This window comes from Heptranchias perlo, chromosome 20 (genome assembly GCF_035084215.1).
Source record: "Heptranchias perlo isolate sHepPer1 chromosome 20, sHepPer1.hap1, whole genome shotgun sequence".
NCBI lineage: Eukaryota > Metazoa > Chordata > Chondrichthyes > Hexanchiformes > Hexanchidae > Heptranchias > Heptranchias perlo.
The window spans coordinates 24,537,901-24,554,557 of record NC_090344.1 but is presented as its reverse complement, the minus strand read 5'-3'; the positions used below and the strand labels follow the sequence as shown (position 1 = coordinate 24,554,557).

Here is a 16,657-nt window from a genome sequence, read left to right as displayed (position 1 = left end):
AAGGGTAATGAAAAAAAAGACTGAGGGTGTAGGAAAAGGAAAGGTGCAACCCAGCTGATAAATTCGTAGCTAATGTTTCCACATTCGTGGCTCTTCGTTCTCGTGGTGAATGAAAGCATCAATTTGAGTAAAGTGTACTTATGGTGGAGTGTAAACTATGACGATGCCGAGACAGACGACAATGTCGTTTCAGAGTAATTCATTCTGTAAAGTGTTACTTGATAATACAAGTCGTACATTCAAAACAAATTTGATAAAGAGAGACTAATATTGTTGATCTGAAATAATTAGTTTAGAACCTGATATTGCTCTACATCGTATATCGTACAAGAAAGCGAGTTTGGATGGCCATGGTGTTCTGAAAGGATGGCGGATCGGCTGCGTGGCAGTGAAATTTTACAGTGGCTGCACGGCTCTGTTGCCAGTTGGACTTTGGATCTGATTCTCGCTCAGGGAGTTTCACTGGTTCAAATCCCGGTATGAGCCCCCTTGCGGCCCCATTTTTCGTCAAAAACCACCAATTGGTTTCTCACATCTTTGAAGGAAGTGCAGAAGGCAGGTTTGACTTATCTCCAGCAGAGCATGTTTGAACACCAGTGGAGAGAATGCAGAGGGTTTGTCCACGAAAGACACGTCGACGAAATGAAGATAATCTTTCAAGAGGTTGTACAGATTGAAGCCGGCACATGAATTTATCCCAATTCAGGCGATCTCATGGTTCCAGATACAAAAGGTAAAGGAAGCTGCATTGGCCTGGAACCAAACCCCTGGTTTCCCGTCGGCAGGCGAGAGTTCTACACTCAACCACCAATCCACACACGGCTGCAGGCTGCACGTGTAGCGTTGGATACAAGTCTGGAACATGCAGTCTGGCAGAGTTCCTGTGATGAGCCTGCGCAGTCTCCAACCGCGTGCTACCAGTGGGTGACCAAACGAGTGGGTCAAACATGGTCTTGAAATTCACTGAGATTCGAAATCACTTCACACCGCCACTGTAAAATGGTCAAATAAATAAGAGCTGTAGTTACCAGGCAGTGTTTACTTTTTTCAGAAATAATGTGAGAATCCAGCCCTATGTACACGTCTAAGATTTCACGGCATGCGACGAATTTCCTTTAAGCTGCCACCTAAATTCTGCTCAATCACAGAATTGGAGATTTATACTATTTTTCTTTGCATGTATCTATCTATCTCTGTCTGCGTTTCTTCACTTTCGCTGTCGATCCCTAATGGGCTAATTAGGCTTCCTTCAACAGCCAGGTCTGCAAACCCGGGATGGGAAAAGGCTGTTGGTTCTTCGTCCAATTGTTGGATTTCGACGGGATGAGATTTGCTATTTTCCGTCACCGTTTTCGGAAAAAATAAACCCAGATGGGATTCCCCCTCCTCGGGTCCCGTCACCTCCGGGTAATGGGAATGAACCCGATCTTGCACTCGATTTAATATCTGTATTCTCATTGTTTAACAATAAAATTATGGGGATATATTTATTTTGAGGACACATTTTAGAAATGAACACATTACAGACTTATTCGAAAACTAGAAGCACGTGGGATTAAAGGGTCGGTGGAAACGTGGGCATGTAATTGGCTAAAGGATAGGAGGCCGAGATTAGTGGTGAACGGATGTCTTTCTGACTGGAGAGAAATATGCAGTGGGATCCCCCAGGTGTCGGTATTAGGATTATTGCTTTTCTTGTTATATATAAATTACTTGGATGTGGCAATAGGGAGCACAATTTCGAAGTTTGCGGATGATACGAAACTTGGTAACGTAGTAAATAGTGAGGAAGATAGCAGCAGACTTCAGGAGGACAACGACAGACTGGTGAAATGGGCAGTCACGTGACAGATTTAACGCCAATCAGTGTGAAGTGATGCACTTTTGGAAGAAGAACATGGAGAGGCAGTATAATCTAAATGGAACAATTTATGGGGGGTTGCAAGAGCAGAGGGACCTGGGGGAGCATATTCAGTAAACAGGGCAAGTTGATAAGGTAGTTAAGAAAGCGTATGGGATACTTGGCTTTGTAAATAGGGGCATTGAATACATTAAAAAGGGAAATCATACTAATCCTTACAAATTATTGGTTAGCCCTCAGCTGAAGTATATTGTACAGATCTGGGCACCACACTTTAGGATGAAAAGGCATTGAAGAGGATTCAGAGCAGGTTGACCTGGATGACGCCAGTGATGAGGGACTTCAGTTATGTGGAGAGATTGGAGAAGCTGGGATTTGTTCTCCTTACAGCAGAGATGGTTAACGGGAGACCTGATAGAGGTATTCAAAATAATGAGGGGTTTTGAAAGAGCAAGTAGGGAGAAACTGTTTCCTCTGGTAAGTGGGTCGGTAACCGGAGATCACAGATTGAAAATAATTGGCAAAAGAACTGGAGGGGAATTGAGAAGAATTTTTTTCACACAGAGGGTTGTTAAGATCAGGAACGCACTTCATGAAATGGTGGTGGAAGCAGATTCCATAGGATCATTCAAAAGGCAATTGGACATAATTGAAGAGGACTAATTTGCAGTGTTATGGGGAAAAATCTGGGGTGTGGGTCTAATTTGGACAGATCTTCGAAAAAGCTGACACTGGCACGACGGCCGAATGGCCTCCTTCTGTGCTGTAAGATTCTATGATTCGATGATTACCTTCTGAATCATTGCAATTGAGGCTATTCAGTGTTGAGCAACCAAGAAAATTATAACCGTGATATTCGTCATCTCCATTCCCTCATGAATATCGCAGCTTACAATGTCCAGGCGGGGGTGGGACTGAATGGGGGATAGAGTGCGGAGATTGGAATGGAAGCCCAGCAAAATGAACTTGGTCTCATCAGTTTTTGTTATTTTTCCTACCAGTTGCCCGAAGCAGGCGGTGAACCTTCTTCTCGAGAGAGGATCGTCATTTCAGTTCAGAAGGAAAAAGGTATCAAGAAAATCGGGTAAAACGCACACAGAATGATCCGGGACTTACAGCACACCCCTTTTAAACAGACACAGATACGGAATAATCCGGGACAAACAGTACGTCCCTTTTTAACGGACACAGACACGGAATGATCCGGTCATAAATCTTCATTGTGGTCCATAAGTTTCTTTTACGTTGACCATAAGATTTACTCTATTTACAATGACACCAATGTACAATCTGATACTTCGCGACCATACAATCTCAACACCTTCCTGGAAGGAACTGTTGCTAATTTCAGCAAACAATGCAAAACCCACCGTCTGCCGTTTCGAGAAGGATGGGACTTCGACCAGATCTTCTGGGTGGACTGAATGAGAGAAACAAAACTTAAACAAAATAACGACGAGGATGGGATTCGAACCCACGCGTGCATAGCACAATGGATTAGCAGTCCATCGCCTTAACCTCTCGGCCACCTCGTCGCATGCGGAAATAAGCGAAAGCTCCTTTATTCAAAATGAAAATACTGGCTATGTTGCCAACCTGAAGTGAAAACTGTGAATGTGTATATCCTCAGCAGGTCAGGTGGGATGTTTGGACATGGAAACAGAGTTAACGTTTCAGGTCGATGGCTATCACATGAGTATTCCAACTCACTCAACTTGCGCCTTGTCGATGGTTGAACGGCATTAGGGAATTAGAAGGTGAATGACTTGGCTCAGAATATCCAGCCTCTGACCTGCTCTTGTAACCACAGTATGTATGTGGCTGGTCCAGTTATGTTTCTGGTTAATGATAACCACTAGTATGTTGATAGTGGGGGTTCGGCGATGTTAATACCAAATCCCCACAGAAGAGATTTACTGCAAAGGTTCTAGGGATGAGGGGTATAAGTTTCATGGATAGATTGGAGAAGCTGGGGTTGTTCTGCTTGGAACAGAGACGGTTACGAGGAGATTTGATAGAGTTATTCAAAATCATGAAGGATGTGGACAGAGGAGATAGAGAGAAACTGTTCCCATTGGCGGAAGGTTCAAGGAGCAGAGAACATCGATTGAAGGTGTTTGGCAAAAGAACCAAAGGTGACATGAGGAAAAACTTTTCTACACAGCGAGTGTTTAGGATCTGGAATACACCGCCCGAGGGGGTGGTGGAGGCAGATTCAATCATGGTCTTCAATAAGGAACTGAATAAGTATTTGAAACGAAAGAAAATACAGGGCCACAGGGAAAGGGTGGGGGAGTGGGTCTGTCTGGATTGCACTTGCAGTGAGCCGGCACGGACTCGATGTGCCGAATGGCCTCTTTTCGTGCTGTGACCTTTCTTTGATTCTATTCTATTTGTGGGAGGCGATGCGAAGCGACCGGAGCGTGACGTAAATCGACCTGTTCATGTACATTCCCTGATAATAAATCCTAGTGTGATGCAAAGAAGAAATTCATAATTATGGTACATATCTTTTATATTATACTGACTATAAGAGGTACTCGGTTCACCAGGGCGCCATTGTGCACGTTGGTTGATACTTCGCCGAGATCACACCTTACAGTCCCAACACCTCCGTCCAAGAAACAGTTGGGTGGCAATCCAGACTTTGCTGAATTGTGCAAACAGGTGTAAACCAGCAATGCGGAAAAGCACTTCTTATCAAAGATCGGTTTTTTGTGAGGCGGCCAAAATGGAAGGGTGCACAAATTCTGGCAGCAGTGAGATTCGAACGCACATAATTCAAAGATGGAAACCAGCATCTGAGACAGCGCAGGTGCTCACGCATGTGATGAGCCATTCAGATCTGATGATAAAGGTCATGGAGCTGAAACGTTCCCTCTGGTTCTTTCACCACAGGTGCTGCCTGACCTGCTCAGCGTTTTCAGCATTTTCTATTTTCATTTTTGTGATTTCACAATGGCTGTTTTCCTGAAAACACCCAATTTGACCCAAGGACGCAGCTCACACTTCACTTTCCTCACGCGCTTAAAGTCTGCCGTTTCCGAACAAAATCTCCTCCACGCCGAGCTTTCAAAGGACCTTTCGCTCACGGCCAATCTCCTGTAATCTACACCTTTTCACCATTGTCGCTCTTCTCATTTCTCCTCATTCCTTTTCAATCGGACATTTCCACAGACCTATTAAGATCAAGCGAAACATTTCCGACTTTGCTGCACCGCCCAGATTGCCAATAATGCACCTTCCAGCTGTCATTCGCAGCTATGTAGCGCCGCCCGTCTCTCCCGCACATCAACTGCTCGGGGAAAAGCGCCAACGACCATGGAAACAAAACTCAGTTCTTCAGTTAGCATCCCCCGTATCACAAGATACCCATGGAAATTTCACGGAAAAGTATGCGCTGTCCTACCGAATGCCAGCCCTGCTTTCTTAGAGCTTGTCTCTGGAGCAGATCGAAATTTATCGATTGGTTTCAAGTCACAAATGAACATTGATGCGAACGTGACATGTGCGAACGAGAAACAGCGGTCGATGGAGAGCAAACTTAAAGGCGTAAGAATGTGAAAGTAAATGTTAGAGTAGCAAGGCCGCAGTAAAGTCTCAATGAAATAGACCATGATCGTGGAAGGAAGGAAAAGCTGGAAGAAGCGGCGGGTCTGAATTTTGGATCATCCAGCAGAGACACATGAGAGAACAAAAACAGGATACAGACAAATGTGCTGGGGCAGAAAGACAAAGAAAGAAAGAAGAGGAATGGGAGAGAGGGAGGTGAAAGAAAGAAAGAGAGAAAGAAAGATAGAAGGGAGCGAGAAAATCAAGCGTGCAATACTCACCCCGCAAACGGGCGCTGCTCCCAACCGGCTGCACTTCGCCCCATTGACCCTCATCCCATTCACACCATCCTACAATACACTGTCAATGCTCTGCAGAGAGACAGAGAGTATAAAGGCATGAAGACACACACACCATCCTACAATACACTGTCAATGCTGTGCAGAGAGACAGAGAGTAGAAAGGCATAAACACACACACACCATCCTACAATACACTTTCAATACCCGTGCAGAGAGACAGAGATACTCACATACCATCCCACAGTACACATTAAATATCCGTGCAGTGAGTCAGAGAGTTTACAGGTACAGAGACACTCACAGCGTCCCACAATACACTTTAAATCATGTGCAGTGAGTCAGAGCGTTCAAAGATACAGAGAAATTCACCTTTCTTTTTTCAAAAGTGGCACATCCCAGAAGCAAGAGAGAGCGTGGGTCAGTCTCCTTCTCCTGATAGAGCTGAGGCTTGTCAGTCAAGAGTCCCCTCCTCCCTGTATTGGCCGTGGAGGAAGTGCAGAGTAGATTTAATAGAATACCTTCAGCCTGACGGAGGTTAGGCTGACTGGTCTGTAATTACTTGATCTGTCCTATTCTCCCTTTTTGTACAACAGTACAACTTTAGCAGTCCTCCAATCCTTCGGCATATCACCTGTAACCAGGGAGGATTGGAAAATTATGGTCAGAGCCTCTGTTATTTCCTTCCTTGCTTCTGTTAACAGCCTGGGATATATTTCATCGGGGTCTGGAGATTCAGGTGGAGCGATTTGGATACTTCATTTTCCAATTTGCAAAGATTTTCACCGCAGGTCAAGATCACAAGTTTAGGTCCAAATTCGGACTACTTCCGGGTTTGAACCTCAAATCGTGAATTATACCCTAACCCCAACGAGCCCAGAAACAAGAACGTGTCTTTAGGTTAACCCGTTGCTGACACATTCTATAAGAGGTCTGACTGTACAATGAAAGGGCGTTTTGGAAGAGTCAATCTGATATCCGTTTCCTCCTCAAACCTGAACAAATACCAATTCCAAAGTGCCATTTTGTCACTTAATTCCACAAATCAGGTAAAAATAATTAGTTGGACAAGGCACTGCTGGGAGTTGAACCCAGGATCTTCTGTTTACAAGACAGATGCTTTAACCAACTAAGCCACAGGGCCCATCCATGATAACTTAGCCCTACCTCCTCTCACTAATATCTATCAGCGATACGTTACTGTCTGTTTGGGGTTCAGACCGTGTCATCTTTGTCTGTTTCGCTTGTCCGTTCACCTGTGCATCCCGATGCTGCCTGCATATCTCGTTGTGTTTTTCTTTGTGTGTCCATCAGTGCTATGATACAGGGATGATTACGTGCACTTATGTTTGTTACGTTAAATAAATTCCCGGTTTAGACAATTCTCGCTCTGAAAGTGAAGAACTATTGAGACGAACTTTACAGCAAAGTATTGTTTATTTTGGTGCTGAAAATAAAAAAAACCGTAAGAGGTCCAATCAGGGAAAATGAGAAAAACCTGTTAGGGAAAATGAGGACAACAGTTAAGATTTTATCAGTATATTAAGTGAAAGAAGGGAGACTTAGAGTAATGTGGGCCGCTTAAAGACAGATGGAGGTGATATTGTAATTGAAAATCATGAAATGTAGAGTTGCTAAATATTTACTTTGCTTCGTTCGTCACAGAAATAAATGAGGCTGGATATCAAAGATATGAGGAAAACTATAAATAAATCAAGGGGATTCAGTATAAGTAAAATAATGGCAATGGAGAAAATAATTAGATTAAAGATAGACAAATCTCCAGGACCTGATGGTTACCATCCCAGGGGACTGAGAGGAATAGGTGAGGAAATTGTACATGCTTTAGTCATGATCGTTCAAAATCTCTTGATTCAGGAATTGTTCCTTTGATGGAAACAATTTCAATGTCACTCCATTATTTGGGATGGGGAGCAGAGATGATGTTGGAAATTATAGACCCATTAGTCTGACATCTGTTGTGGGGAAGTTGCCAGTATCCGTTATTAGGGAAAGAAAGATTGAGCACTTGGATAAACATGAAATGATCAGAGAGAACCAGCATGGATTTGTAAAGGGTAAGTCAAGTCTAACAAAACTAGTTGAACTTTATGAAGATGTAACTAACGTGGTAGATAATGGAGTGTCCATGGTTGTTAAATTATATTGACTTCCAGAGGTATTCGATAAGGTACCATATAAGAGACTGTTAACGACAATGACAGTGCGTAGAATTTGAGGCAACCTAATGAAATGGGCAGGGAGTTGGTTAGAAGGTGGGACACAGAGTCCCGGTATATAAATGACATAGACGAAGGAATAGAGAGCCGTGTATCCACGTGTGTCGCTGACAACAAGATAGGTGTCGCAGTGAGTCGTGTGGATGGAAGCATAAAGTTACAAAGGGAAATTGATAAATTAAGAGAGTTGGCAAAACTGTGGCAGATGGAGCAACATAGAATTACATGGAAAGTACATCACGGAAACAGGCAATTCGGCCCAACTAGACAATGCCGGTGTTTATGCTGCAAACAAGCCTCCGCCAACCCCATTCAATCTAACCCTATGAGCAAACCCTTCGATTCCTTTCTCCTCCACTCGTTTTTCTTGCTTCGCTGTAAACGAATCCATGCTATTCGCCTAAACTACTCCTTGTGGGAGCGAATTGAACATTCTAACCACTCTCTGGGTGAATGTGTTCCTCTTGAATGCCATATTGAATTACATTGTGAATACCTTATATTCATTGCCTCAATGATTTGGAGTCCCCACCTCCACAAATGCAAACACCTTATCTACGTCTAACCTATCAAACCCTTGCATAATCTTAAAGTCCTATATCAGGTCACCCCTCAGCCTTCTCTTTTCTATACAGAAGAGCCCCAGTCTGTTCAAACTTTCAATATGGAGAAGTGTGAGCTCATCTACTTTGGACTGAAGCAAGATAGATCAGAGTATTTTCTAAATGGTGAGAAGCTAGGAACTGTGGAGGAGCAGAGAGATTTAGGAGTCCAAGTACAGAAATCGCTAAAAGCCAGTGGAATGGACGAAAAATTTATTTAAATGTCTCATGGCATGTTGGCCTTTATCTCAAAGAAGCTGGTATTCAAAGGGGGAGAATGTTACAGATAGAAATATCTGCTGAGACCCCATTTAAAGTACTGCATTCAGCTCTGGGCACCACATCTCAGGAAGGAAATATTGGCCTTGGAGGGGGTGCAGCGCAGATTCACCAGAATGATACCGGGGCTAAAATGGTTAAATTATGAGGACAGGTTATGCGGAGGTCGGTCCTCATTTTTCTCTTATGGATCCGGCCCCATCCGTTTACTGTGGACGGGAGCGCGTCTGATACTAAGTCAGTCAGAATCGGATGCAAATCACATAACCGGCACAGCGGCTCTGGGACTGGCGACTGGTTTTACATTGAGTCTTTTTTATGGGATAGGCTGTACATTGTTTGTATAATAATAATAAGTTTGATACAATGAAGGTTTTTTCAGTTATTTCCCATTTCCACCCACACCAGTTTTACATAGCAAAAGGTAACAATATTTAAGGGATGTGATGTACAGTGTTAGTGGAATCAATGTAATTTAACTTGATATATTGTAGAATCTCTTGTCTATCCCAGGCTCTTACCTCAGGCTTAGATCCTCACCTAGTTTAAAACCAGTCACTCACTGATATAAATAAACCAGTAACAACCCCGAAACCTCAGCGGGTATATTTGTTCCGATACTAAGTGACGGTCCCAATTTCCACTGAAATTCTCGATCAGCAAATACCAGAGGCTGTTTTGGGTTTGACAAACTGTGAAACAGATTGTTTTAAAAGCCGGAAAGAGGGAAAAACTGGTGGTTGATATTAAGTGTTTTACATTAACGCTTTCTGTTTCCGATTTACAATTTATCTTTGTGTGTGACTGACAGGAGCGGCAATAACGGTGCCCAGTGACTGGGTAACGAGCTGCACTGAATCATTGTCCTGTGTTACAGACCGGCTCGTTAGACCTGTTCATTTCGTCTCATCTCATTGTCAGCAAACAGGAAATTACTGAAGTTTAGGCTGGTGAATAACAGCTCGAAATATCAATCCTCTCCACCATTGGGGACAGAGTCTTCCGAAAAACAGGGATTTTCACTCGTGCAAATTTCATCCACATTTTCTGCTCTTCATTTCTCTGATCTGTTTGATGCGGCTTTCCCTTCCATTCACGACCTACAGGAAAAACCCGATTTTATCGTCGATTTTCGGGTCAAGAGGTATTGTGAGATTTCAGATAATTGAAATCGACCCTTATTAACGCCAATATCGTCACCTACACGTTTGATGAATGCAAAGCGGCTTCACTCACGGTTTTGCTGCACAACTCGTTCAAAGATACTGTCGGTAATTGGAGGGTCTTTGAAGTGATGACACGAACATCACAATTCGCGCTGCCGTTTTTCTCAAGACGCTTCAGATTCATGGGGAATGATTACGGTCTGGCGTTTAAATCCGTTCCCTTTTCACAAATCCCCCTTTGAACCTGTATCCTTCAGTATTTTTGATAACCGATACTAAATCGCTTTGTCCTGTACTGTACATTACTTTTTAAATATTACAGATAAGTAGAGCACTTGAGCTGTCACAGCTGTGACTTTGACTTTTCTCCCTTTCCTCTCGATCTCCCCGGTAACTGTCACTAACCACAATCTTCTGTCACACTTCTCCATCAGAAAGTTCCGAGCCTCGGTTTTCAAATGAAATAACGCCCATCTCTTCAATCAACGACAGCCCAGAGAGAGTTTCTCAGTTTCATTTCACACTTTATCCAAATCCTCCTTAAAGCACCATCAAAAGTTGTCCTTTAGTTAATAATAATATAATTAAAAGTTCTTATCTTCTGGGGTTTTGTTTCAGATTCCACGACTTTTAAAGTTCACTGCGGATATTTATCGAAGCGCATCTTGATTGGAGGCTTCTTGGAGAAATCGGAGAAAGGTCACGAAGCGATAATTGGGAGACGGAAAATGAAGCTGTTTGACGGGAGCACAGATGTTACCGATTGTGCGCTGCTCTTGTGGCGCAAACGGTCAGCGTGCTGTACTCTTGTTATGCTGCAAAAATGCCGAGGTTGTGAGTTTTAGCCTCACCTAGAACAGTGGAACATTTTGACCGGAGTTCAAGGTTCAACTGGTCTGTTCCGTCACGCATCTACTTCTTAGTGTTCCCATGTGGGCACTTGGGTTCCTCTGGCCTACCGTCTTGCAATAGCAGGTGTGAGTTTACTTGTTTATAGGGGGAGAGGGGGCGATTAGCGGCAGCTGATATGGCAAAGGGGTCGGTACGAGATCTTTAAATCGAAAGAACCAAATAAAAAAATATTTCTTTCGTTTAGCGGATATTCATCGGTTGGAAGTTTCGTGTGGGGAAAATTTGGAAGGGAAATCTGCTGCCTGGTGTCACTGTATAACGGATGAAATTATTCAGTTTACAGATGTTGATACGCTGAAAGGTCGAGAGGCCTTTTCCAACTCCCGTGTGGGACAAGTTCAGCTTTTGAGCCACTGGGTAAAGTGTTATTTTAATTGGTGCTAACGAATGACAAGACATTTGGCACAAACAAACAGAATTGTAACCTCACGAGTTCACTGTCCATGTTTCTTAAATCATGTTCAACAGAAACAAGGATTCTCCTCAACACGTCACTGAGAATTTTCAAAAAGGGATCCTCATCATGGTTCGACGTCAACGAGGGATAATTCATAGTACAGGAATCTGCATAGTGGAAACTTTTCTAATCGCGAGTCCGGGTAGCTCAATCGGAAGAACATCGGACTTTTAAAACCGATAATGATCTGAAGGTTCAAAGTCTGGTTCAGGCTGTAAATTTTGAAACAGCTGGCAAGTTCTGTCTTTGCAGCGGAGCAACAACTGCGGGACAGACGATGCTGCGATGTGCTGTCAAAGCTTCGGTGGTATCTTATTTCCCAGGGATGGACAGAAATGCGCTTTCTTCGGCGGCATTCGCTGCTTTCCGCCAGCAACGTGTGATTGGAGAGAGCGGGGCCGGACAGGCGGCCTGAATGTTATCGCTGTCATGGCCTCACTCAATCCGGGAGCTGGGGAACATCGAAATCGAAAAACTGATGGATGCAGTGCTGTTTAGAACTGCAGTTATTAACCGAGGCAGCGCTGCAGGATTCTTTAATGATCTCTCACAAATCAACGGAAAACTGTCGCAATTTGCAGCTTTGAGAGGGGCTTTCTGCACCGTCAAGGCAGGAAACGGGAGTGAGGAAGAGACACTGTCGGTAACTCTGCAATGCTTGAGTTTGTGTAGAACTGTGCAGAGGTTCGATGAGGTGCTGTATTTTATTCATATTGAACTACAGAGTGAATTCTTGCTTTATTTATATTTATTAAATGTTAGTGGATAACGTTTTCAAAATATTTCCGCTCGGTTTCGAACCAGGGTTATTTAGTGTGTTAGACGAACGTGATAATTAATACACAACGAAAAGTCAACTGTGTAAATGCATATCGGCTTAACTCAGGAGATACGTGCCGTCTGCAAATGCTCTCAGTGCGAGAGCCGGGTCAGATTCCCGTTCAGGGAATTAACTTTTACATAATAGTTTATTGTATTAATTTAGCAAAAATCATTAAACTCTGCAAAAAGATGAATACTCGTTTTAATCGCCATTATTCAACCAGCAACATTCTGTTTCAGACTGAAGGAAATCCTAACATTTTTTTTATTCATTCATGGGATGTGGGCGTCGGTGGAAAGGCCAGCACTGATTGCCCAATCCTAATTGCCCTTGAGAAGATGGAGGTGATCCGCCTTCTTGAACCGCTGCTCTCCGTGTGGTGAAGGTTCTCCCACAGTGCTGCGAGGTCGGGAGTTCCAGGATTTTGACCCAGCGACGATGAAGGAACGGCGATATGTTTCCAAGTAACGATGATGTGTGATTTGAAGGGGGGCGTGCAGGTTGTGGTGTTCATATGCGCCTTCAGCACTTATCCTTCCAGGTGGGAGAGGTCGCGGGTTTGGGAAGTGCATCTTGTGGATGGTACACACTGCAGCCACGGTGCGCTGGTGGTGAAGGGAGTGAATGTTTAGGGTGGTGGATGAGGTGCCAATCAAATGGGCTGCTTTTTCCTGGGTTGTGTCGAGCCTCTTGAGTGTTGTTGGAGCTGCACTCATCCAGGCAAGTGGAGAGTATTCCCTCACACTCCTGACTTATGCCTTGTAGATGTTAGAAAGGTTTTGGGGAGTCACGAGTCTCCAGTGCAATCACACCTTTCCTGTAATGTGATGACCACAACTGCACGCAGTACTCAAGTTGTGGCCTAACTAATGTTATATACAGTTCCAGCGTAACCTCACTGCTGTTACAGTCTATGCCTCGGCTAATTAAGGAAAGTATCCTGCATGCCTTTTAACCACCTTATCTACCTGTCCATCTACCTTCAGGGATCTGTGGATATGCACTCCAAGATCCCTCTGTTCATCTACACCTCTCAGTATCCTCCCAAGCAAGGTAGTTTCAGAGCAACTAATTGTGAAACGTCTTACTTGATAATACAGGTCGTCCAGACATAACCATTTGGTAAAGGGAGACGAATATTGGTGATTGGAAATAGTTCGTGTGCAAGTTGATATTGCTGTACACCTGAATAGAAAACGAGATGGGATGGACAGAAGCGGTCTGAAAGATGGCTGATCGGCTGTGGGAGACAGCGGACATTTATACTGGCTGCAAGACGTCAGCTGCAGTGGTTTGTTGTTCTCGGGGTATGATTCTCACTTTGGGGATTTTATTGATTAATGATACGAATGATGCCGGGTTCGAATCCACGACGACCCTTACAACCACAAGGCTTTTTGTGAAAAGTCACCAATTGGATTCTGATACCTTTTCAGTGTTGCTGTTGGTCGAATTGAATTATATCCAGAGCAATTTTAAGATCCAGAGGAGAGAGTACGGAACTTTCCAAGGCGAAACATATGTGAAGTAAATAAATGTCTCAAGCTGATGAGGAGATTAAAGCTCGATGTGAATTTACCTTCAGGCGGCCTCATTGATATTAGATGACAGGATAGAAAGCCACATATCCAAGTTAGCAGATAACACCAAGATGGGCAGCATTGTACGCAGTGCAGATGGAAGAACAATATTACAGAGAGACATTAATATAATAAATGAATGGGCAAAACTGTGACAAATGGATTTCAATTTAGTCCAGTGTGAGGTCATCCACTTTGGACCTAAAGATAATATTTCAGAATACTTTCTAAATGATGAAATGCTGGAAACTGGTCCAAAGGGACTTCGGGGTGCAGCTACATAGTCATTAGAATGTCATGGACAGGTGCAGAAAATAATCAAAAAGGTTAATGTAATGCTGGCCTTTATATTTAGAGGAATAGAATACGAGAGAATAGACATTATGCTACAGCTATTCAAAGCTCTGGTTAGATCACACCTGGAGTACTGTGTTCAGTTCTGGGCACCGCACCTGAGGGAGGATATATTGGCTGTGGAGGGAGTGCAGTGTAGATTTACGAGAATGATACCTGGACTCCAAGGGTTAAATTCCGACGAGAGATTACACAAACTAGGGTTGTTTACCCTGGAATTTGGGAGGTTAAGGGCTGATTTTATCGAAGTTTTCAAGATATTAAGGGAATTGTTGGGGTAGATAGAGAGAAACTATTTCTGCTCGTTGGGTGCCTGGGACGAGGGGACAAAGCATCAATATTAGAGTCAGCAATTGCAGGAGTGAAGTTGGGAAACACTTCCACAAGAAAAGGGAGGTAGAAGTTTGGAACTCTCTGTGGCAAACAGCAGTTGATGCGAGCTTAATTGTTAATTTTAAACCTGAGTTTGACAGGTTTTTGTGAACCAAAGGAATTAAGGTATATGATGCTCAGGCGGTTTTCTGGATGTTGGTCACAGATCAGCCATAATCTCATTGAATTGCGGAACAGTCTCGAGGGGCAAAATGGCCGTTGCCAGTTCCCAAGTTGCTCATTGGTGCAGAAAACAAAGCGATCCTGCATTGGCCGGGAATCGAACCCGAGTCCCTCGCGTGGGAGGCGAGAATTCTACCACTGAACCACCAATGCTGGTACATCTATTAACTGCAAATGTCCACTTACGTCTCTTCGCTCTCATAGTGAATGAAAGTAGCAATTTGAGTAAAGTTTACTTCCGGTCGAGTGCAGATTGTGACGATACCGAGACAGACGATAATGTCGTTTCAGCGCAGTTCATTCTGTTAAGTGTTACTTGATATTACAAGTCGTACATTCAAAACGAATTTGATAAAGAGAGACTAATATTGTTGATATGAAATAATTGGTGTAGAATCATAGAATCATAGAATCATAGAAGTTACAACATGGAAACAGGCCCTTCGGCCCAACATGTCCATGTCGCCCAGTTTATACCACTAAGCTAGTCCCAATTGCCTGCACTTGGCCTATATCCCTCGATACCCATCTTCCCCATGTAACTGTCCAAATGCTTTTTAAAAGACAAAATTGTACCCGCCTCTACTACTGCCTCTGGCAGCTCGTTCCAGACACTCACCACCCTTTGAGTGAAAAAATTGCCCCTCTGGATCCTTTTGTATCTCTCCCCTCTCACCTTAAATCTGTGCCCCCTCGTTATAGACTCCCCTACCTTTGGGAAAAGATTTTGACTATCGACCTTATCTATGCCCCTCATTATTTTATAGACTTCTATAAGATCACCCCTTAACCTCCTACTCTCCAGGGAATAAAGTCCCAGTCTGTCTAACCTCTCCCTGTAAGTCAAACCATCAAGTCCCGGTAGCATCCTAGTAAATCTTTTCTGCACTCTTTCTAGTGTAATAATATCCTTTCTATAATAGGGTGACCAGAACTGTACACAGTACTCCAAGTGTGGCCTCACCAATGCCCTGTACAACTTCAACAAGACATCCCAACTCCTGCATTCAATGTTCTGACCAATGAAACCAAGCATGCTGAATGCCTTCTTCACCACCCTATCCACCTGTGACTCCACTTTCAAGGAGCTATGAATCTGTACTCCTAGATCTCTTTGTTCTATAACTCTCCCCAACGCCCTACCATTAACGGAGTAGGTCCTGGCCAGATTCGATCGACCAAAATGCATCACCTCACATTTATCTAAATTAAACTCCATCTGCCATTCATCGGCCCACTGGCCCAATTTATCAAGATCCCGTTGCAATCCTCGATAACCTTCTTCACTATCCACAATGCCACCAATCTTGGTGTCATCTGCAAACTTACTAACCATGCCTCCTAAATTCTCATCCAAATCATTAATATAAATAACAAATAACAGCGGACCCAGCACCGATCCCTGAGGCACACCGCTGGACACAGGCATCCAGTTTGAAAAACAACCCTCGACAACCACACTCTGTCTTCTGTCGTCAAGCCAATTTTGTATCCAATTGGCTACCTCACCTTGGATCCCATGAGATTTAACCTTATGTAACAACCTACCATGCGGTACCTTGTCAAATGCTTTGCTGAAGTCCATGTAGACCACGTCTACTGCACAGCCCTCATCTATCTTCTTGGTTACCCCTTCAAAAAACTCAATCAAATTCGTGAGACATGATTTTCCTCTCACAAAACCATGCTGACTGTTCCTAATTAGTCCCTGCCTCTCCAAATGCCTGTAGATTCTGTCCCTCAGAATACCCTCTAACAACTTACCCACTACAGATGTCAGGCTCACTGGTCTGTAGTTCCCAGGCTTTTCCCTGCCGCCCTTCTTAAACAAAGGCACAACATTTGCTACCCTCCAATCTTCAGGCACCTCACCTGTAGCGGTGGATGATTCAAATATCTCTGCTAGGGGACCCGCAATTTCCTCCCTAACCTCCCATAACGTCCTGGGATACATTTCATCAGGTCCCGGAGATTTAT

At 43.7% G+C, this 16,657-nt stretch overlaps 3 non-coding genes across 3 annotated transcripts; all 3 read right to left on the bottom strand.

Annotated features, from left to right (window-relative positions):
• Positions 1-3,314: 3,314 nt before the first annotated feature.
• Positions 3,315-3,396, bottom strand: trnas-gcu (transfer RNA serine (anticodon GCU)). The gene has a single exon. It is a non-coding gene; the product is annotated as a tRNA-Ser (tRNA).
• A 3,386-nt stretch (positions 3,397-6,782) lies between these two features.
• On the bottom strand, positions 6,783-6,856 carry trnat-ugu (transfer RNA threonine (anticodon UGU)). Its single transcript has one exon. It is a non-coding gene; the product is annotated as a tRNA-Thr (tRNA).
• A 7,906-nt stretch (positions 6,857-14,762) lies between these two features.
• trnag-ccc (transfer RNA glycine (anticodon CCC)) lies at positions 14,763-14,833 on the bottom strand. The gene has a single exon. It is a non-coding gene; the product is annotated as a tRNA-Gly (tRNA).
• Positions 14,834-16,657: the final 1,824 nt, after the last annotated feature.